The sequence below is a fragment of the Hyla sarda genome, chromosome 6, assembly GCF_029499605.1.
Source record: "Hyla sarda isolate aHylSar1 chromosome 6, aHylSar1.hap1, whole genome shotgun sequence".
NCBI classification, from domain to species: Eukaryota; Metazoa; Chordata; class Amphibia; order Anura; family Hylidae; genus Hyla; species Hyla sarda.
Window position 1 is genome coordinate 220,100,269 of NC_079194.1, and position 22,397 is coordinate 220,122,665.

The 22,397-nt window shown below is 43.6% G+C and overlaps 1 long non-coding RNA gene across 1 annotated transcript in view; it reads right to left on the bottom strand.

Annotated features, from left to right (window-relative positions):
- LOC130276740 (uncharacterized) overlaps window positions 1-22,397 on the bottom strand; it is a 62,967-nt gene that overhangs the window by 28,945 nt on the left and 11,625 nt on the right. The window contains exon 2 of the long non-coding RNA XR_008845230.1: window positions 7,115-7,216. This is a non-coding gene — a long non-coding RNA (uncharacterized LOC130276740). The remainder of the gene's footprint in view (window positions 1-7,114; window positions 7,217-22,397) is intronic.

Consider the following 22,397-nt stretch of genomic DNA (forward strand, 5'->3'; position numbering starts at 1 on the left):
TACACTACGCATGTGTAACCTCCTGCGCTCCGGCCAGACACGCTGGCCATGAGCGCTCCCCTGCTCTGTCTTCATCTGCCATGCCACATCACTCACCTTTCCAGGTGATTTGTTCCAGAAGCCGGAAGAGAATGTCCTGGACCGTGGTTCACTTCAGAACTTTTTGTGCCAAAAAAAGAGGGGGAGATCAAGGGGTGGGGGGGGGGGGGTGGCGGTACTGTTATGTCCTGCACTCCGGCCAGACACGCTGGCCGTGAGCGCTCTCTTGCTCTGTCTTCATCTGTCGGCGGGGCTGGGATTCTTATCGCGGGACGCGCCCGCATGCGAATCTCAGCCCGTCATTCACCTTCCCAGTCTGTTGTCCCTTCGGTCTGCTTGCAGTGCTGGCGCGCGTGCCCATGCGTCCTAGGGAGCGCACGCCGGAGCTCTTAGATTTAAAGGGCCAGTGTGCCCGAAATCATCATTTACACCTGCACCTTTTCTATAAGTATCTGTACCTCCCACTAACCCCTGCCGGATGTTTGTTTGCCTTAGTGCCCTAGAGAAAGTGTTTGTAGTCTTGCCTTGCCGTGTTCCTGACCCCATTTCTCCGTGACCTGACCTTGCTCCTGTGCCACCTGCCTATTGACCTCCTGCTACGATCCTGACTTCACTTCTGTGCCACCTGCCCTGACCTTCTGCTATCCAGATCACAAGTTGCCGTATCCCTCCTGTGCCTCGAATCTCCTCAGCTGCCTATGTGGTCGAGTCATACCAGAGGTAGCAACCTGGGTGCTGCCTGCCGCAGCAAATCCATCCCGCTTTGCGGCGGGCTCCGGTGAAAACCTGTGGCACCTTAGACTCTGCTCCCTGGCATGGCTCACGTCATCTACCACACAGGTCCAGATGATCCACTACTACCCTGAGTGCTACAGCCTACTGCCTTGAGTCTTACAGCATGTCCACGCAACTCACTGATTACTGTGTGTCTGCTCGTAGCGGCGGATTGCTGCTACGAACAGACAAACAGGACACACAGGCAATGCAGGAGGCACACTCCAGGGGCGGATGCTCTACATGTGACCCTACCATTTAAAAGGTAATCCTCTTATTTTCCATTTTGAAAATTAATTCAGGTGCTAAATAGCTAATAGTGAATTACTTGTTTTTCACCAAATAAAAAATTATTTGGTTGGGGTGTCCAGAAGTAAAAGCCCAGTGGTTCCACCTGAGGCTAAGAAGGTTGGGGAACACTTCCCTGCAGTATGGAGTTCATTATTCTGTAGATACATTCAATGCAATAGTCTACTTTCTTTAGCAAACATCTAGACATGTTTGTCTTTTTGCTTGTTTGGATTTTTGTTAACTTTTAGCATTAGACTTCGTGTTTGTGTAATTGGGAATTGATCCAATCGATGGCATTAATTGCTAACCCCTTTAGATTACAGAAGTCTAAGTGTTCCTATTAGAGATCTCATCACATGGATTGATTTTCCAATACTCTACAGTTTATATGAGCATGGGAGCTGTGGTAGCAATATACCAGCTTCGCAAATCTTATTACAATGGATAACAGGCATTAAAAACTGGGTAAACGCATGTCAATAATATTTACTTGACCTTTTATCTGTTCTGCTCCTGCCTGTTATTGTAAATTATATTATGTGACCTTTAGGAATTTTCAAGTTGGTACCTATGTAGTTTAGGTAATATGTATGGTGGGGCTGATCAAAGAAAGACCTCACAGATATGGGAATTACGGTATCACAATGAAGAGGTGGGTTTTATGATCCTATATTTGCCCTCTGAGCCCCTGCAAAAATATCTCTGTGCTGATTCATTTATTGAACTCCCTTTTTTGGTGCACGGCTCAAATCCTCTGCTTTCCTTATATATATTGTAAATAACCAAATTAGGTAAACAGCATAAACTACTCTATTCAAAATAAAAATTGATCTTATACATCAGTAGCTATATACCACACCTTGTAACAGCTGTCTCTTTAGACACAAAAATGCCATGCTACAAATACTAATAGAGATTTGCAATGAAAAGTAACCAAATATGCTATCTTTATTAATCAAATAGAAAATCATAAAAACAAACAAGAATGATAACTGGATGAGGCAGGGCCATAGAGCACATGGACACAGAAGTTGTTAGGAAGATAGATATGGCACATGTAGAATATAATAATAACAACAGTGCTATATCAAATAGTGCTATATAGAATTATGTCGTGTCCCGGTACAGAACATGGTTCTGTACAGTTCCTAAAGTCCCCTCAGGTAGAGTCCCTCAAGTCCACAGGGATCTCCTGCAGGATCTCCCTAGGTCATTATTATGATTTCTATTGTACATTAATTCTGTATGTTTATTTCAGGTATTGTACAGTCAATATAAACTATGTGCAAAGGTTATTAGGATATTTAAACTGTATAGGACCTTCCTAAGGTCATGTGATATGGTCCTGTGATATGTGATCACCTGATACCCAGAGTTCCAGAGGCACAGGTAACCACAGGCAACCAGCTACCAATGGGCTTTAGTCCAGCCCCCTGATATATAAAGGGCTGTAGTCTCCACACTAGGTCTCTTGGTTCCTGCTCTTGATTCCTGGACAGTAAGGCCTCTTTCACACTATGAAATAGTTCCGTTTAGGAACTTCCATCACCAGTTCCGTCACTATATCGGCGAAACCTGGCTGTTACAAAACCCCTGACGGCTGTGACTAAATCGCATTGCAACCTATGGGGTTTTGTAACTGCCCGTTTGCACCTGTATATGCCCGTAATTCATTTCGGACGTTATACAGTGACGTGCATGCAGTAATTTTTCCGCCACGTTGTCCCGTCACTGTATAACGCCCGTAATGAATTACGGGCATATAGGGGTGCAAACTGGCAGTTACAAAATCCCATAGGCTGCAATGCGATTTAGTCACGGCCGTCAGCGGTTTTGTAACAGCCGGGTTTCGCCGATATAGTGATGGAATTGGTGACGGAAGTTCCTAAATGGAACTATTTCATAGTGTGAAAGAGGCCTAAGTAAGCACAAGTCCTGTACAAGTTCAGTCCAGTACAGCTAGGCCAAAGCCTACAAGTCTGCAGCCACATTTAATCTGTAAGTCTCATCTATGTCTACAAGTCAAGTCTCTACTGTCCTTACCAAAGTCATAACAGTAGCACAGTGGCCTGCATCATCATTATTACCACTACAAATCCAAGCAAGCCTGAGAGGTTCCCTGTGTCCCGGTCACCTCTGTGGAAGTTGGCTATCTGTAAGAACTATTATACTGCCTTCTTCAGTAAAGTTTCAGTTGCATCAAAACCTGCTTTAGACTCTCATTTAATATATGCTGTTTCTGGGTTGGTTGTCGGAGGTGCCCTACACCATACAACCACATCCTGGCGTCACGAACAACATCTTGCCCCAGGGGTTAATACCATCTGGTCCCACCACCTACACTGCTACACCCCGTGGTCTTGCCATACACCGTGGGTCACCACAATTACAACAGATTTAGATGTATAGGTGCACATAAAAAAAAAAAAAAGACAAATAGTATAAGGTACATTTGCATAAGGGTTAGCATATAATAGTACAAGTAATTAATTCTGAAGTACAAGTGCAGTGGCTGCAATCTTAATAGTAAAGGTGACTCTAAAGATCTGCTCATCTAAAACACAGCACTGGGTAACTCTTGTTGTACGATACAGTCAGGGCCCTGTTCACTGGCCTTAGTACATCGGGAGATATTGGCCTATTTGAAGGATAAGACATTGTGTAATAATACCAGTGATCAACCGTCTCATTCATCGGATGATCAATTTGTTATGGCAAATTTACAGATCAATGTCAGTCGGCCGCACATCTTCCCGTGTTATAGGGAACGTGCGGTCATTTGCATGACCCTCCCTGCGCGGAATTCGAGTCTTGTAAATACTCTGTAAACAAGCACCAATCTGCTAAATTTTCTTGGCCCGTGTAATAGGGCCCTTAGTAGGAAGGCCAAAAATAACAAAATATGCGTTGCCATAGCCCATGGAAGCAGTGGTAACAGGGAGAAGTATATATGTGTGCCATGTGTGAGATTTGCCAGCACTTTTAGGAATCCAATAGATTCCAATAGAATCCAATAGAGTCCCTTGCTCCAGAAGTCTCACATATTTAATTGACATTTTCAATACATCAGCGAGTACAACCTCTACTCTGGTTTATAGAGGGCTTCTGAGTTGGACTACTGGGGACAATCAGACAGATAAGACAAATCCTTAAATGGGCACTGACTAATTCAAAAATGTTGTACATATTGGTAAAAACATTAGACTTGTACTTCATAAAAAAATGTTATCTCCTTTTTATAAGAATATTGGCTTATAAAAAAAAAAAAGACCACTAGGGGTCTCCATACCATACAGAACACAATCATGTATGGCTGCAGAATCATCTTTGTCCCAGCTGAAGCCCAGGCTGAGACAAAGTCCAGTAAGTGAGGGTGGGACTAGCACTCCTCTGTTCCCACTCCTGTCCTGCCTGTCAGAAACAGAGAGAAAGGGGTTACAGAGCAACCTTAAGTGATTGGATGATGAGACCCAGCACATCACAGGACAGCAGACTCAGGGAGGAAGTGAATGCATGATGAGTGAGGGCAAGCTTAGTGCTTGCCCTGGACATGCCCCTTCCTCAGCAGTGGATGTCAAAATGAGGAGGCAGCAGATCAAAGGGATTTGTGAGCCAAATACAGAAGACAGACACATAAGAAGACATGGTATAGAATCTGCATGAACTAGTGGGTAACATATATAAGCTTCATTTTTTCAGTAATATAACAGGTGCGCTTTAAACAGAGTGCCCCTAAATAGTGCCAGCAAATGTTTATGTTGTTATAGCTCATTCCTTGTTTCAGAGACATTCATGGGGTGGGGGAGCTGGGAAGTATAGTGTTGGACTATACATACACTAATTCAATACTAAATGTTGGGCTGGACAGGCCTTTGTAGAAGCCTAATTCTTGTCTCTTGCTCTGTGACAGGCATCAGCTATATTTCACCTCCTTTCCTTCTAGGGACGTCCAAGCAATGTATTATTTAGAGAAAGCTGATAACTCAGCTTTAATCGGCGATGTCAGTGCTTATATCCTGCCTAGATAAAAGCTGACAACACTTAATAATAAAGTTATGTTTCAAACTTGTCTACAGGGTCTGAGATGTTCTGTATTAAAGGGATAAATCATTAGGCAGCATTATGTGAGACAAGAATAATGAAACAGGTGGCCTAGACTAGGTGCACCTAGGGACATTTAGGGCGGCTGGCACTGCATCAACCGTCAAGTCCAGGCACAAGAATTACACATTTTTCTGGACCTGTAAAATCAGCTTTTTTGTGCTTTTTCCTAATACAGAAGCCTGGAAAAACAATAAGCAAGAATAATCAGGACTGGGATGAGGGGTAGGAAACGTCCTACAGTGTAATTCTTTATTTTCCTTTGTGGTGACGCTTTAGTGAAATTGAACACTTGCTGCCAAGTTTCCTCAAAGATTACGTCTCTGTGGGTGAAATACTGTAACTACAGAGAAAGAATGTAAAAGTTTTCATGTGTCCACTGCAAAGGTAAGGCCGGGGGCGTACTCAGGGCCATATCTGGTATGAGGCGAGATGTGCATGGTACATAGCTCTATGATTATTGCTGCATTTAGGATGGTTTGGTGTAGCTATTAACTGCCATATTCCGGTATTGGTGTTTTTTTATTTTTTTTATTTTATTGATTTTTATATTTTTGTCTGGTCTTTTTTGCTTTATACCTGTATATTAAAAGTTGTCTACTGGCTCCTATATTGACAGTTGTGTATTTTCCCCCCTGCTGTCTCTTTAATTTGTGGCTAAAATACTGTATGGGTAGGGTCACACATAACCCGACCCTATAGTGTGCCTCCAGCTGTCCCCCCACAACCCCTTTGAAAACCCAAGCAGCCACACAGGGACGAGCGAATCGCCACAGGCATGCGCAGTGTACACAGGCATCGCAGCTGTTCCCTCTTCCCTCTTGGAACTGGAAGCGGTTCAGGCGCACAAGGTTGAGGTCAGTCATCGCATGCAGCCTGCACAGCAAAGGAGGGGAAATCCTGTTGGCGCAGGGGCGGAGGTGAGTGTATTTGTTTATTATTTTTGATAAAGGCGACAACTACTAGAAGGCAACTACACATATAGGGAGCACCTCTACCTACTGGGGGAGGGCAACTATACTTTATAGGGGCTCCTCTATCCACTAGGGGGCAACTATATCTTCTAGGGGCACCTCTACTTACTGGGGGGCACCTATACCTACAAGGAGGCAACTATACCTTCTAGGGGGCACCTCTACCTACTGGGGGGCAACTATTCCTTCTAGGGGCACCTCTACCTACTGGAGGGCAACTATACCTTCTAAGGAGCACCTCTACCTACTGGGGGGCAACTATTCCTTCCAGGGGCACCTCTACCTACTGGGGGGCATCTATACCTTCTAGGGGCACATCTACTTACTGGGGGGGCACCTATACCTACGGGGGGGGGGGGGGCAACTATAACTACTAGGGGAAGCTCGACCTACTGGGGGCAACTATATCTACTAGGGGCAGTAGCACTTACCTACTGGGAGGCACCTATACCTACTGAGGGAGGGGGCAAACTATACCTACTAGGGACACCTCTACTTACTGGGGGGGGGGGCACCTGTGCTTAGTAGAAGTCCAAAAATTATTGGCATTAACCCAATATATAAAGCTTTATACTTTCCACCCCTGATCTGTAACAAAGTGAAAAAAACACCACCTTTCACTTAAATTTATGTTGGATCGCTGCACCTGCAGGCAGGTATCCATTATTCTATGTTTTCAGAGTTTTCGGCTCAGTGAGCAAGTCAGAAAGTGGCTCTGGGCATGAATAAAGAATAATTTGTAGTGTTATACTTTCCCTCCAGTAAGAATACATATGTATGTACCCCCTTTCTTCTTGCAGTATAATAGTATTCATTGCAAATACAGATGTCACTGAAGATAAATAATCCACTTTTAATACCTTTTACTACCCTTAAAAAAAAAAAATTATAAATTCCATAGAAGACAATGTACTATATATTTTAAGAAAACAAACCCTAAGGTTCCCCAGCGTCCTGCAGTTTTCCCAGCCAGTACAACAGTGACATCTGCAGGCAGAAGGACGCATACCTGTAATCCTGGATCCGTTCAATATTATCTGAAAGTAATAATTATATTTCTTTTATTCATATTTTATCATCTACAAATAAACTGGGGTCAGATAATTGGAAATGTAAAATATGTAAATAAACCATGCAAAGTAATAGAAAAAAAATAATACATATACCTAATAGTTATTTAGTATACACTGTTCCTTAGTTTGGTAAATTAAAATGTGACCTATTTTATTGGTTTCTGGTTTTTGTTGTTGTGTTACAAAGGCATGCTGTTTCTCAGGGGTGCTTGCTATAAGGGGCACGGAGGTAGGAATGAGACAATTGACCAGTAGGGGTCTCAGTGATTGGACCCCCACTGATCATACACTTATCCTATAAATAGGTGATACATATCTAACTTGAGGTCTGCAAAAGAAAACTTATAAGAAACATTTCACATCTCTGAGTTACTCTACTGTAAATAGCAATAACCACAAGCGATGCTCAGAAACTTTACAGATATCAATTTTAATCTCTATTACAGCTTCTTTACACGAGTAATTTTCTTGCCATTTTTAAGACGCCTTTCAAGTAAGCAGAACACATTATACATGTTTGTTGTTACAGAATTAAATTGAAAAAGAAATGATGCCAATGTTTACTTGCTTTGTCTTGCCTTGTATCTCAATAAGGGCATTATATGCTTATGTAACAAATAAGCAAAGTACAGTAATGATGATGAACGAACGCACGCTGACATCATGCTGTTTCCTCAAGCCTGTTCCTCGCCCGACAGACTGAGGAAGCAGCAGCCATGACGTCAGCGTGCCACCCGTGCACCAAACCTGCTGATTATTATCAACGGAATAAGAACGAGTGTACTTTCCCTTTTAGTTAGTGCTGCCTTAATACTATTCTCTGCTGCATAGACTCTCTTTCTTCCTGCACTCTGTACTTTACTTTCAGCTGCCCCTACAATCTTTAAAGGGTAGCTCCCAACATCCAATTTTTTTTTCTGTCCCTGCCTATTGCACATCTATCCCTAACCCCCTCCCTGCTTTTAATTTTTATTTTTACTATATTAAAAATGCCTTTTGTCTGCCTGGCAGTGTGCTCACTACCAGGCAGACTTCCCCAGCAGGCACCACGTCACTGATGCCTGCTGGGGGGGACTTCCGCCCTTAGTTCATCTACACAGGGTGCCTCCAGCTGTTTCACCACTACAACTCCCAGCTTGCCCTGACATCTATTGGCTGTCAGGGCATGCTGGGAGTTGTAGTATTGAAACAGCTGGAGGCACCCTGTGTAGATAAACTATTCGTTACATGCGGCGCTAGCCCGTCCCCTCCGTCTCCCTCCCCCCGTGCCATACCCCGTTCCCTCCATCACAAACCCCCGCATACCCCATTCCCTCCATCACAAACCCCCCTCCCGCATACCTCGTTCCCTCATTACACTTACTGCAGAGTCCGGCAGCGGGCGTGCAGGGACAGCGGCGGCGACGAGTGGCCTCCCAGCCAGTGGCTATCGCTCCCTGCCTGTCTGATTGACAGGCAGGGAGCGAGAGCAGGCTGAATGAAAAAGGACTGATGCCCGGCCGCATCAGTCCTTTTTCAGGCGTGACGTCACGCCAGGCTGCAGCCGGCCACTAGGAGGGAGACCCCTAGTGGACGGTTTTCAAATGTAAATGAAAGCATTTTAATAAAAAAAAAAATATAATAAAAGTATATTAGAGATATGTTGTAGTACATAAGTACTACAACATATCAAAAAATAAAGTTGGTGACAGTGCCCATTTAACCCGATAACGACCATGGACGAGTATAGACGTCCAGGTTGGCGGGCGTTCCCGCACCTGGACGTCTATACTCGTCCATTATTCCCGTGGGTGCTGCCCAGTGCACCCACGAGATCGCGCCAGGGACTCGACTGTATCACACAGCCGGGACCCTGCTGCACTGCCAGAACCGAAGTAAACTTCGGTCCCGCAGTTTTAACCCTTACAGCCGCGGTCGGAAGTGACCGCGGGCTGTAAGTGTTATGACAGAGGGAGGGAGCTCCTCTGTCTCCTCTGCAGCACCCCGCATCGCGATCGCGGGGTGCTGCGTGTAATACGAGGCTGGCCGGGGCCTGCCGCACTGCCGGGAGTGAAGTTCACTTCACTCCCGGCAGTTTAACCCTTACCGCCGCGGTCAGAAGTGACCGCGCGCTGTAAGGAGTTCTGACAGAGGGGGAGAGCTCCCTCTATCTCTCCTGCAGCACCCCGCATCGCGATCGCGGGGTGCTGCTGCATACCAGGGCTGCCAGGGGTCCTACAAAGACCCCCAGGTCTGCCCTGGGTATTGCCTGCTAGTGAAATATGCTGCCTGCTAGTGAAAACTGGCAGGCAGCATATAACTGCAATGCTTTGGAATACTAAGTATTCCAAAGCATTAAAAAGTGTAAAAATAAATAAATAAATAAAATAAAAGTGTAAAAATAAATAAAAATGTAATAAAAGTGTAAAAAAAATATATATTAAAAATACATTTATTAAATGAATCTAATTTAAAAAAAAGCATAATGTGTAGGATTGCATTGGCGGACATCCGCAGCATGTAATATGCTGCGGATGTCCGCCACGTGATCCTACACATTATGCAGCAGTCACGGTAATGAGCTCGCTGCTGCGGCTGGGTAGCTTTGTGCGTCCACTCATAGTGGCGGATTTTCCGCCAGCAGTCATGAGCGGACACACTGAGCTACCCAGCCGCAGCAGTAATGGATATATTCGCCATGAGCGGGTGCTTATTCCCACAACATGGCGGATATATCCATCAGGAGCCTTAACTGTCACAGACAGACACGTTATACTGCCAGCCGACCAGCCAATAACTTGTAGGGGTGCGGTATATAAATGGGGTCACTTGTGGGGGTGGGGGTACTGTTCTGCCCTGAAAGCCAAATGGCGCTCCTCTCCTTCTGAGTCCTACCACGCGGCCAAGGAACCATATATGACCAAAGCGGGGGTATTTCCGAACATGGGACAAGCAGCTAAATAAAATATAGGGTGCATTTCTTTCAATATTAGAAGTGATGTACAAAAAATATGCCCCCCAAATGATGCATTTGTGAAAAATTGCAATTTTCGAATTTTTAACACTGACTTTGTAATAATTCCTGCCAAAAAACTATGGTGTTAAAATACTCACTGTACCCCCTAGCGAATACCTTGAGGGGTCTAGTTTTTAAAATGGGGTCATTTGGGGGGGGGGTGTTCCTATGTTCTACTACCTTTTAATTTCTGCAAACCTTGCATAGCACATAAAAAAAGATGTACTTTTAAAATTTTCAAAATTTTCAAAATTTCAAGTTAAATTGTTAGGGTTCTAACTAATTTAAAATGTTAATTAAAAACTAAAAAATGGCGTCAAAATAAAGAAGACATCTGAAAGTTTCATAAACTATTTGGTCAGTAAGTATAAATATATGCAACCAATTAGTGTTAAAATAGCAAAAAATCTTAATTTTTTGTAAAAATTTCATGATTTTTTGCATTGTAAAAAAAAACTACAAATGATATCGGCTTACTTTTACTATGTACATGAAGGACAACTTGTGACAAAAAAACCATGTCAGAATTATCGTGATTGGCAAAACGTTACCAGAGTTATTCTCTAATAAAGACAGACATCCCCGATTTGAAAAAACAGGCCTGGTCTTTCAGGGGCGTACAGGTTTATTTGCATTGGTCCTTAAGGGGTTAAAGGCATAATCCGATGGAAAACAATTTTATTTAAATCCACTGGTACCAGAAAGTTAAACAGATTTGTAAATTACTTCTATTAAAAAAAATCTTAATCCTTCCAGTACTTATCAATTGCTGTATGCTCCACAGGAAGTTCTTTTCCTATTGAATTTCTTTTCAGTCTGACCACAGTGCTCTCTGCTGACACCTCTATGTCAGGAACTGCCCAGAGCAGGAGCAAATCCCCATAGCAAACCTATCCTGCTCTGGACAGTTCCTGACACGGACAGAGGTGTCAGCAGAGAGCACTGTGGTTAGACAGAAAAGAAAACACATGCAGGTGATGTGTTAATTGTGTCACCCCGTCCCATTACACAAGACGCCGTGTCTTACAACAAAGGAGAACTTGTTCCAGTATGGACTTAACCTGAATAGGTTGTGACAAAAGTAAAGCTTAAATAAAACACAAAGAACTCTGCTCAAACAGGACTAAAAAAAATGTTTTCATTTACTATGATATGGTCTTTTTTTGGTCAGTGACTAAGGGTACAGCCAAAATGTCTATATATGTAGCCTATGATACAGGCTATAAATTTTGATCTATGACTAAATGCACATAGTATTTGGTATGATCCACACCAAACTGCAAAAGACAGGGATATTTGAACAACCAGAAACTCCTATTCCAAACAAGCACTACAGTACATACTCGAGTATAAGCCGAGTTTTTCAGCACGATTTTTCATGCTGAAAACGCCCCCCCCTCGGCTTAACTCGAGTGAACTCTCCGCCTGTCAATACCTTTCAGTGGTCTTCAACCTGCGGAGCTCCAGATGTTGCAAAACTACAACTCCCAGCATGCTGGGAGTTGCAGTTTTGAAACATCTGGAGCTCCGCAGGTTGAAGACCACTGCGGCCTTCATCATCATCCAAACCCACCCTTTAGTTTTCTACTCACCTCCCCTCGGTGGGAAGGAAGGGTGAGCTGGTCCGGGCCATCTATGCTGCAGAGACCGTCCGATGGGGAGGGTTAGTCGTTCTGGGTTGTCCATCTTCACCAGGAGGCCCTCTTCTCCTCTCCGGTCCCGGACTAGTGACGTTGCCTTGACGACGACACACAGAAACATCCCTGCGCATGAACGTCCCTGTGCGTCGTCGTCAAGCTCAGAGCGGAGAAGAGGGCCTCCCGGTGAAGATGAACAGCCCGGAACGACTAACCCTCCCCACCGGACGGTCCCTGCAGCATAGATGGCCCGGACCAGCTCACCCTTCCTTCCCACCGAGGGGAGGTGAGTAGAAAACTAAAGGGGGGTCTGGATGATGACGAAGGCCCGGCAGTGGTCTTCAACCTGCGGACCTCCAGATGTTGCAAAACTACAACTCCCAGCATGCCCGGACAGCCGATGGCTGTCCGGGCATGTTGGGAGTTGTAGTTTTGCAGCATCTGGAGGGCCGCAGGTTGAAGACCACTGATTGAAAGGGATTGACAGGCGGTGATGATGAAGGGGGGGGGGATGATGACAGGGTGATGATGACGGGGGTCTGGATGATGACAGGGTGATGATGACAGGGGTCTGGATGATTACAGGGGGGGGATGATGTATTACCCACCCTAGGCGTATAGTCGAGTCAATAACTTTTCCTGGGTTTTTTGGGTGAAATTAGGGGCCTCAGCTTATATTCGGGTCGGCTTATACTCGAATATACGGTAAGCTGAGCCGCAGGATTAGCTTATCCACAATAATCAGCTGTGGGTTATTTGAATAGCAACTGACCCAAACAAACAAATAGACAGGAGAAGACAATAGCAGGATGAACCATATATCCATTGGGGATACATGAGACACACCAGAGCTGCCACCATATTTTGCAGCCCATGATGCAGTGATCTGCAACCTTTGAAAATCGGAGTTGTCATAGTGCACAAAAAAGGAACAAATTCTGCTTTACTGTGTTGATATTTTTGTGATAATTTAAACTCAGTCTTCATTGCCTTTATTTGTTCCCACTTAACATTGTCTGGGGACTGTCTGTCTATGGGCTGTAAATGTCAGGCAGGAACAAATTAACCTCTTCCCTCTCATTTCTGGATTAAACACTTCACAGCTGGTCATAAATATCCCAGATTTGATTTGTTGTTCTCTGCTTTATAAAGATGGACCTGGGAGAGCTGCGTCTCCTCATCTCAATGCTGCCCCCCGTCTGCGCCTCCAGAGATGGATTCAGCATGATTACCTTGTAATGAGGCCCAGGGAATCCCAGCTGCTGTCAGGGGGGAGACAAATGCTACACGCGGCTCCATCTGTCCAGAAGAGGGGCCATATTACCTCATGAATACATGCAGAATAATCTGTCTTACATGGGGTAGACATCATTATTATACTAGAGCTCATAGGTTCTCTTCATCTTTGCCCCCTAATTCAGTCTTCCAATTTTATATATTTCAATAACCTTATGATCTGGTACAACCAAGACACACTAGACCTTGCAGGTGTTGTGCCACCAACATCACTTATCCTCCATCAACAGGAAAGCGGTTGGGTGTACCATCATAGGGGTCAGACTCCCTACATTTTTTACAGCAGGAGTCCCTAATCTCCCAACAGACTGGTGCAGCAGTCAGAAATGCACATTGCCACTCCATGCACCATCTATGGGGTGCAAAAAGGAGCCTTAGCTATCTCTGCAGTGACCTCTTGAAACTGGAACTCTAGTCTCATACAGAATCCCCATTCTCAAGATCGCAGTGTGTCCAACCGCTTTGTATGGGGAATAAATGTTCACGGGCAACCTCTTTGAAGCAAATGCCCACTAGAATGTAGGTTTTTTTTGTTTTTTTTATCTGTATAGGCTCGAAATTATCAATCAGATCTTTAGGGTATATTCACACCTACTGTATATGCTGCACATTTACTGTTGTGTAAATCAGTGGCAAAAGTAGATATAGTAAAGCAGATCAGCTCACCGACTTACAGTCATGGCCGTAAATGCTGGAACCTTAAATTTTTACTAGAAAATTAGTATTTCTCACAGAAAAGGATTGCAGTAACACATGTTTTGCTATACACATGTTTATTCCCTTTGTGTGTACTCCAAAAATGGGCTGGACAAAATTATTGGCACCCTTAACATAATATTTGGTTGCACACCCTTTGGAAAAAATAACTGAAATCAGTCACTTCCTATAACCATCAATAAGCTTCTTACACCTCTCAGCCGGAATGTTGGACCACTCTTCCTTTGCAAACTGCTCCAGGTCTCTCTTATTGGAAGGGCCTTTTCCCAACAGCAATTTTAACATCTCTCCACAGGTGTTCAATGGGATTTAGATCTGGACTCATTGCTGGCCACTTCATAACTTTCCAGCGCTTTGTTTCCATCCATTTCTGGGTGCTTTTTGATGTATTTTTGGGGTCATTGTCCTGCTGGAAGACCCAAGATCTCGAAGGCAAACCCAGCTTTCTGACACTGGGCTGTACAGTGCGACCCAAAATCCGTTGGTAATCCTCAGATTTAATGATGCCTTGCACACATTCAGGGCACCCAGTGCCAGAGGCAGCAAAACAACCCCAAAACATAATTGAACCTCCACCATATTTCACTGTAGGTACTGTGTTCTTTTCTTTGTGGGCCTCATTCCGTTTTCGGTAAACAGTAGAATGATGTGCTTTACCAAAAAGCTCTATATTGGTCTCATCTGTCCACAAGACGTTTTCTAAGAAGGATTTTGGCTTACTCAAGTTCCTTTTTGGCAAAATGTAGTCTTGCTTTTTTTATGTCTTTGTGTCAGCAGTGGGGTCCTCCTGGATCTCCTGCCATAGCATTTCATTTCATTTAAATGTCGACAGATAGTTCATGCTGACACTGATGCTCCTTGAGCCTGCAGGACAGCTTGAATATCTTTGGAACTTGTTTGGGGCTGCTTATCCACCATCTGGACTATCCTGCGTTGACACCAGACAATTTTTCTCTTCCGTCCATGCCCAGGGAGATTAGCTACAGTGCCACGGGTTGCAAACTTCTTGATAATGTTACGCACTGTGGACAAAGGCAAATCTAGATCTCTGGAGATGGAGTTATAAACTTGATATTATTGATATTTTTTCACAATTTTGGTTTTCAAGTCCTCAGACAGTTCTCTTCTCCTCTTTCTCGTATCCATGCTTAGTGTGGCACACACAGACACAGAATGTAAAGACTAAGTGAACTTCTCTCTTTTTTTCTGCTTTCAGGTGTAATTTTTATATTGCCCACACCTGTTACTTGCCCCACGTGAGTTTATAGAATCATCACATGCTTAAAACAATCTTATTTTTCCATAATTTTGAAAGGGTGCCAATAATTTTGTCCAGCCCATTTTTGGAGTTTGGTGTGACATTAGGTCCAATTTGCTTTTTTTCCTCCCTTTTTTGGTTTAGTTCCAATACACACAAATGGAATAAACGTGTGTATAGCAAGGATGCTCGGGGAAGGACCCTGGGTGAGGTGATCAGCAGAGGAAAACGATGAACTTTTGGCTCCCAGTATAAGGTAAAATCCATTCATTAAATTCATTAAAATAGAAGTGGAACATCGGGAGTATAAAAACACACAAACGAAACGCACGTATTTTAATGAAGATTTCTAGCTGGAGATTTATCAAAACCTGTCCAGAGGAAAAGTTGCTGAGTTGCTCATAGCAACCAATCAGATCACTTCTTTAATTTTTGAAGAGGCCTCTGAGAAACGAAAGAAGCGATTTGATTGGTTGCTATGGGAAACTTAGCAACTTTCCCCCTGCACAGGTTTTGATAAATCTCCCCCTAGGTTTTTACCTTGTACTGGGAGCTGGAAGTTCATTGTTTTCCTCTGTGTAAATATAAATACTGTAAGTAGATAAACACAGCATAAAATCTGAAGCATAAAATTAGCTGCAGTCAGGTAAATCTGCAGCATTTCTGCAAGTACGTCCGCGGCTACAAATTTAACAAAATGCGCAACCATACATTTTGTTGTGGATTTATTGTGGATTTTGAATTTCTAATTGTTGTCAAAGGGTAAATTCGGCAACAAAATCTGCGGTGTTTCTATAATATAAACTGAGGAGCTGCAGGTCAATGTCAGTGTCTGCAGGTCTTGTCTCAGTGACCTACATTGAAGAAAAGGGGCCCCATAGCAAAGATTGAAATGGGCCTACTATTATGGCATCTGATTGTGTCATCCAGGACAAGAAGGTCTGGTGTTTATCTCTTCTTACTTTCCATGAAAATAAGGTCAATACCCCTACCCCTTTCTTTGCTGACAACACTCTTTCCCTGTAGCTAATAGAATGGACACAACCAGGTCTAGGCCCCTTCTTTCAACGGGTCCCATAGCAGCCGCATGGGATAAAATGCAATAGAAAACAAAAACTTTGGAAAAACGCCACAAAATCCTTGAATAATTATTGACCATCTTTAAAAGAATATGCTGCCCACCATACAGTTACCATTCCGTACCATATATGCACAGCTCTGTTTTTGTTGGTTTTGAGTTTACGAATTTATCTAGCTTCTTCTGCCCACATAAAAAATGAACCAATTGTCGCTGCCCACACAAGAGAGGTTTCAGCTGCTTGGAATTTGAACAAAACAACAAAGTCTGTGTTCAGTTTGGATGATTTAGTAGAATGGCTCTGGCCAATAGGTCATCACAGTCACATCCTATAAAGATACTGGAAGTCTAATGTCTATTGACTTTAGCAGACCCTCCCTCGGCCTGATGGAGCACAAGTTAATGTTCACATGCATCAGTCTTATTGCAGAAGTTTCTGCTATTCCATACATTTGAACGGCGATGTTTCCGCAGCATGTGCATGGGTTTCTGTTTCGAAATAATTCTGCCAAGTCGTGACTTATTGTGGTGACCCGGTACAGAACATGTTACACTGCCTGTCCTCTTAGGTAGATGTTGCCACAGATGGCGTCTGTTTCAGTCCACGGCTCCAGGAAACTTGTCATTTAATTTTGTCTTGTCTTCTTATGTTTTATACCAAAGTATGCTAAGTCAACAACAGCGAGAGTAAAAGCCTCCGGCGGCTCCAGTCCAATAGTCCAACTTCACCCCTGGCGGTAAGTAATTCCGTAGATGTAGCATGGAGTACCCTAAGTCTGTGTTGTTTGTCTCCAAAGTCAGTCTAAAGTCTAGCTAAGCCAAGTTAAGTCATCACAGCTGCACCAAAACTACAAGTCCCAGAGTGCCCAGTGATTTAAAGTGATGTGGTATCCCGGTACAGGACCTAGTCCTGTACCCTCCCTAAGTCCCCTCAGATGGAGTCCCTTGAGTCCATAGGGCTCCTCGGCAGGGCTCCTCGGCAGGGCTCACCCCTTGCTCACCCTTCACTGTCTTATCTGAATGCACTGTATATCTATATTGTGTACATATTGTTCTTGTGTATAAAGTTGTACAGCTTGTATAAAATGTATAGGACCTTCCTTGGTCATGTGACCTACTGTAATTTGATATACCTAGAGTTCCAAGGGCACAGGAACCCCAGCCATTAGATATAATGGGCTTTAGTCCAGTCCCCTAGTATATAAGGGGCTGTAGTCTCTCAGCTCTCTTCTTTCTTGAGACCTGGACCTAAAAGGAAGCACAAAGTCCTGTATACTGCACAATTGCATCTAGGCCAAAGCCTAAGGAACAGCAGCCACTTCTAAAAAGGGAGTTACACTTCTCTCTACAAATCCAGCGACTACTACTCAGCTAAGGAATATAGTAGTAGCACAGTGGCCTGCCTAAATATATCAATAACTACAAGTCCAAGCAAGCCTGCGAGGTATCCTGCGTCCCGGTTGCCTCTGAAGGAACTGCATAATTGTAAAGACTGTTCCCTAAACATTTCAAGTAAAAGTTCCAGTTTATTCACAATCCTTGCTGTGGACATTCCTTTATTACAACCCTTTTTGGGTTGGTTGATGGCGGTTACCATACCGGAATAACCACATACTGGCATCACGAACACTAAGGGGTTAACAACATCTTGCCCCCTGGGTTTATACCACCAGACCCTACTACCTACTGCAACACCCCAGTCACCACAGTGACATCCTATGGTACTTAACCCCAGCTATTGCACTACCAAAGTTTGCTGTTATACTGCTTGGATTGTAACTTCTGCTTGCAAGAAGGTTCAGTAAAAGTAGTTTCCGTAACTTGGCATCTGTGGTATTTATTGCCCTAGTGCTTGGCCCAAAAAGGTGCTATCCTTAGAGCGTGGAGGTTAACACCCTGGCATCAAGAACTCTATTTCAGTCACAATACCCTGTCAATACACTACACACACCACCCCGCTTGCCAACCACATTATTAGGGCACCCTCAGCCAGAGCTGCAAGGAAAGAATACCTTCAACGAAATGTAACATAGGGTAACCCCCATTTGACTCTGGTGTTCTTCTATGTATTTGCTACTGTCCTCACTTGCTGTTCCTGTGTGGTTTCTTGCAAGTGCCACTAGTAACCAATAGAAATAAGTAAGCCTGCCAGTGACACTAGTAACCAATAGAAATAAGTAAGCCTGCCAGTGCCACTAGTAACCAATAGAAATAAGTAAGCCTGCCAGTGACACTAGTAACCAATAGAAATAAGTAAGGCTGCCAGTGCCACTAGTAACCAATAGAAATAAGTACGCCTGCCAGTGCCACTAGCAACCAATAGAAATAAGTAAGCCTGCCAGTGCCACTAGTAACCAATAGAAATAAGTACGCCTGCCAGTGCCACTAGTAACCAATAGAAATAAGTAAGCCTGCCAGTGACACTAGTAACCAATAGAAATAAGTAAAGCTGCCAGTGCCACTAGTAACCAATAGAAATAAGTAAGCCTGCCAGTGCCACTAGCAACCAATAGAAATAAGTAAGCCAGCCAGTGCCACTAGTAACCAATAGAAATAAGTAAGCCTGCCAGTGCCACTAGCAACCAATAGAAATAAGTAAGCCTGCCAGTGCCACTAGTAACCAATAGAAATAAGTAAGCCTGCCAGTGCCACTAGCAACCAATAGAAATAAGTAAGCCTGCCAGTGCCACTAGTAACCAATAGAAATAAGTAAGCCTGCCAGTGCCACTAGTAACCTATAGAAATAAGTAAGCCTGCCAGTGACACTAGTAACCAATAGAAATAAGTAAGCCTGCCAGTGCCACTAGTAACCAATAGAAATAAGTAAGCCTGCCAGTGCCACTAGTAACCAATAGAAATAAGTAAGCCTGCCAGTGACACTAGTAACCAATAGAAATAAGTAAGCCTGCCAGTGCCACTAGTAACCAATAGAAATAAGTAAGCCTGCCAGTGCCACTAGTAACCAATAGAAATAAGTACGCCTGCCAGTGCCACTAGTAACCAATAGAAATAAGTACGCCTGCCAGTGTCACTAGTAACCAATAGAAATAAGTACGCCTGCCAGTGCCACTAGTAACCAATAGAAATAAGTAAGCCTGCCAGTGCCACTAGCAACCAATAGAAATAAGTAAGCCTGCCAGTGCCACTAGTAACCAATAGAAATAAGTAAGCCTGCCAGTGCCACTAGTAACCAATAGAAATAAGTAAGCCTGCCAGTGACACTAGTAACCAATAGAAATAAGTACGCCTGCCAGTGCCACTAGTAACCAATAGAAATAAGTAAGCCTGCCAGTGCCACTAGTAACCAATAGAAATAAGAAAGCCTGCCAGTGACACTAGTAACCAATAGAAATAAGTAAGCCTGCCAGTGCCACTAGCAACCAATAGAAATAAGTAAGCCTGCCAGTGCCACTAGTAACCAATAGAAATAAGTAAGCCTGCCAGTGCCACTAGCAACCAATAGAAATAAGTAAGCCTGCCAGTGCCACTAGTAACCAATAGAAATAAGTAAGCCTGCCAGTGCCACTAGTAACCAATAGAAATAAGTAAGCCTGCCAGTGCCACTAGTAACCAATAGAAATAAGTAAGCCTGCCAGTGACACTAGTAACCAATAGAAATAAGTAAGGCTGCCAGTGCCACTAGTAACCAATAGAAATAAGTAAGCCTGCCAGTGCCACTAGCAACCAATAGAAATAAGTAAGCCTGCCAGTGCCACTAGCAACCAATAGAAATAAGTAAGCCTGCCAGTGCCACTAGCAACCAATAGAAATAAGTAAGCCTGCCAGTGCCACTAGCAACCAATAGAAATAAGTAAGCCTGCCAGTGCCACTAGCAACCAATAGAAATAAGTAAGCCTGCCAGTGCCACTAGTAACCAATAGAAATAAGTAAGCCTGGCAGTGACACTAGTAACCAATAGAAATAAGTAAGCCTGCCAGTGCCACTAGTAACCAATAGAAATAAGTAAGCCTGCCAGTGACACTAGTAACCAATAGAAATAAGTAAGCCTGCCAGTGCCACTAGTAACCAATAGAAATAAGTAAGCCTGCCAGTGCCACTAGTAACCAATAGAAATAAGTAAGCCTGCCAGTGACACTAGTAACCAATAGAAATAAGTAAGCCTGCCAGTGACACTAGTAACCAATAGAAATAAGTACGCCTGCCAGTGCCACTAGTAACCAATAGAAATAAGTAAGCCTGCCAGTGCCACTAGTAACCAATAGAAATAAGTAAGCCTGCCAGTGACACTAGTAACCAATAGAAATAAGTAAGCCTGCCAGTGCCACTAGCAACCAATAGAAATAAGTAAGCCTGCCAGTGCCACTAGTAACCAATAGAAATAAGTAAGCCTGCCAGTGCCACTAGCAACCAATAGAAATAAGTAAGCCTGCCAGTGCCACTAGTAACCAATAGAAATAAGTAAGCCTGCCAGTGCCACTAGTAACCAATAGAAATAAGTAAGCCTGCCAGTGCCACTAGTAACCAATAGAAATAAGTAAGCCTGCCAGTGACACTAGTAACCAATAGAAATAAGTAAGGCTGCCAGTGCCACTAGTAACCAATAGAAATAAGTACGCCTGCCAGTGCAACTAGCAACCAATAGAAATAAGTAAGCCTGCCAGTGCCACTAGTAACCAATAGAAATAAGTACGCCTGCCAGTGCCACTAGTAACCAATAGAAATAAGTAAGCCTGCCAGTGCCACTAGTAACCAATAGAAATAAGTAAGCCTGCCAGTGCCACTAGCAACCAATAGAAATAAGTAAGCCTGCCAGTGCCACTAGCAACCAATAGAAATAAGTAAGCCAGCCAGTGCCACTAGTAACCAATAGAAATAAGTAAGCCTGCCAGTGCCACTAGCAACCAATAGAAATAAGTAAGCCTGCCAGTGCCACTAGTAACCAATAGAAATAAGTAAGCCTGCCAGTGCCACTAGCAACCAATAGAAATAAGTAAGCCTGCCAGTGCCACTAGTAACCAATAGAAATAAGTAAGCCTGCCAGTGCCACTAGTAACCAATAGAAATAAGTAAGCCTGCCAGTGACACTAGTAACCAATAGAAATAAGTAAGCCTGCCAGTGCCACTAGTAACCAATAGAAATAAGTAAGCCTGCCAGTGCCACTAGTAACCAATAGAAATAAGTAAGCCTGCCAGTGACACTAGTAACCAATAGAAATAAGTAAGCCTGCCAGTGCCACTAGTAACCAATAGAAATAAGTAAGCCTGCCAGTGCCACTAGTAACCAATAGAAATAAGTAAGCCTGCCAGTGCCACTAGTAACCAATAGAAATAAGTACGCCTGCCAGTGCCACTAGTAACCAATAGAAATAAGTACGCCTGCCAGTGTCACTAGTAACCAATAGAAATAAGTACGCCTGCCAGTGCCACTAGTAACCAATAGAAATAAGTAAGCCTGCCAGTGCCACTAGCAACCAATAGAAATAAGTAAGCCTGCCAGTGCCACTAGTAACCAATAGAAATAAGTAAGCCTGCCAGTGCCACTAGTAACCAATAGAAATAAGTAAGCCTGCCAGTGACACTAGTAACCAATAGAAATAAGTAAGCCTGCCAGTGCCACTAGTAACCAATAGAAATAAGTAAGCCTGCCAGTGACACTAGTAACCAATAGAAATAAGTAAGCCTGCCAGTGACACTAGTAACCAATAGAAATAAGTACGCCTGCCAGTGCCACTAGTAACCAATAGAAATAAGTAAGCCTGCCAGTGCCACTAGTAACCAATAGAAATAAGTAAGCCTGCCAGTGCCACTAGTAACCAATAGAAATAAGTAAGCCTGCCAGTGCCACTAGTAACCAATAGAAATAAGTAAGCCTGCCAGTGCCACTAGCAACCAATAGAAATAAGTAAGCCTGCCAGTGCCACTAGTAACCAATAGAAATAAGTAAGCCTGCCAGTGCCACTAGTAACCAATAGAAATAAGTAAGCCTGCCAGTGCCACTAGTAACCAATAGAAATAAGTAAGCCTGCCAGTGACACTAGTAACCAATAGAAATAAGTAAGGCTGCCAGTGCCACTAGTAACCAATAGAAATAAGTAAGCCTGCCAGTGCCACTAGCAACCAATAGAAATAAGTAAGCCTGCCAGTGCCACTAGCAACCAATAGAAATAAGTAAGCCTGCCAGTGCCACTAGCAACCAATAGAAA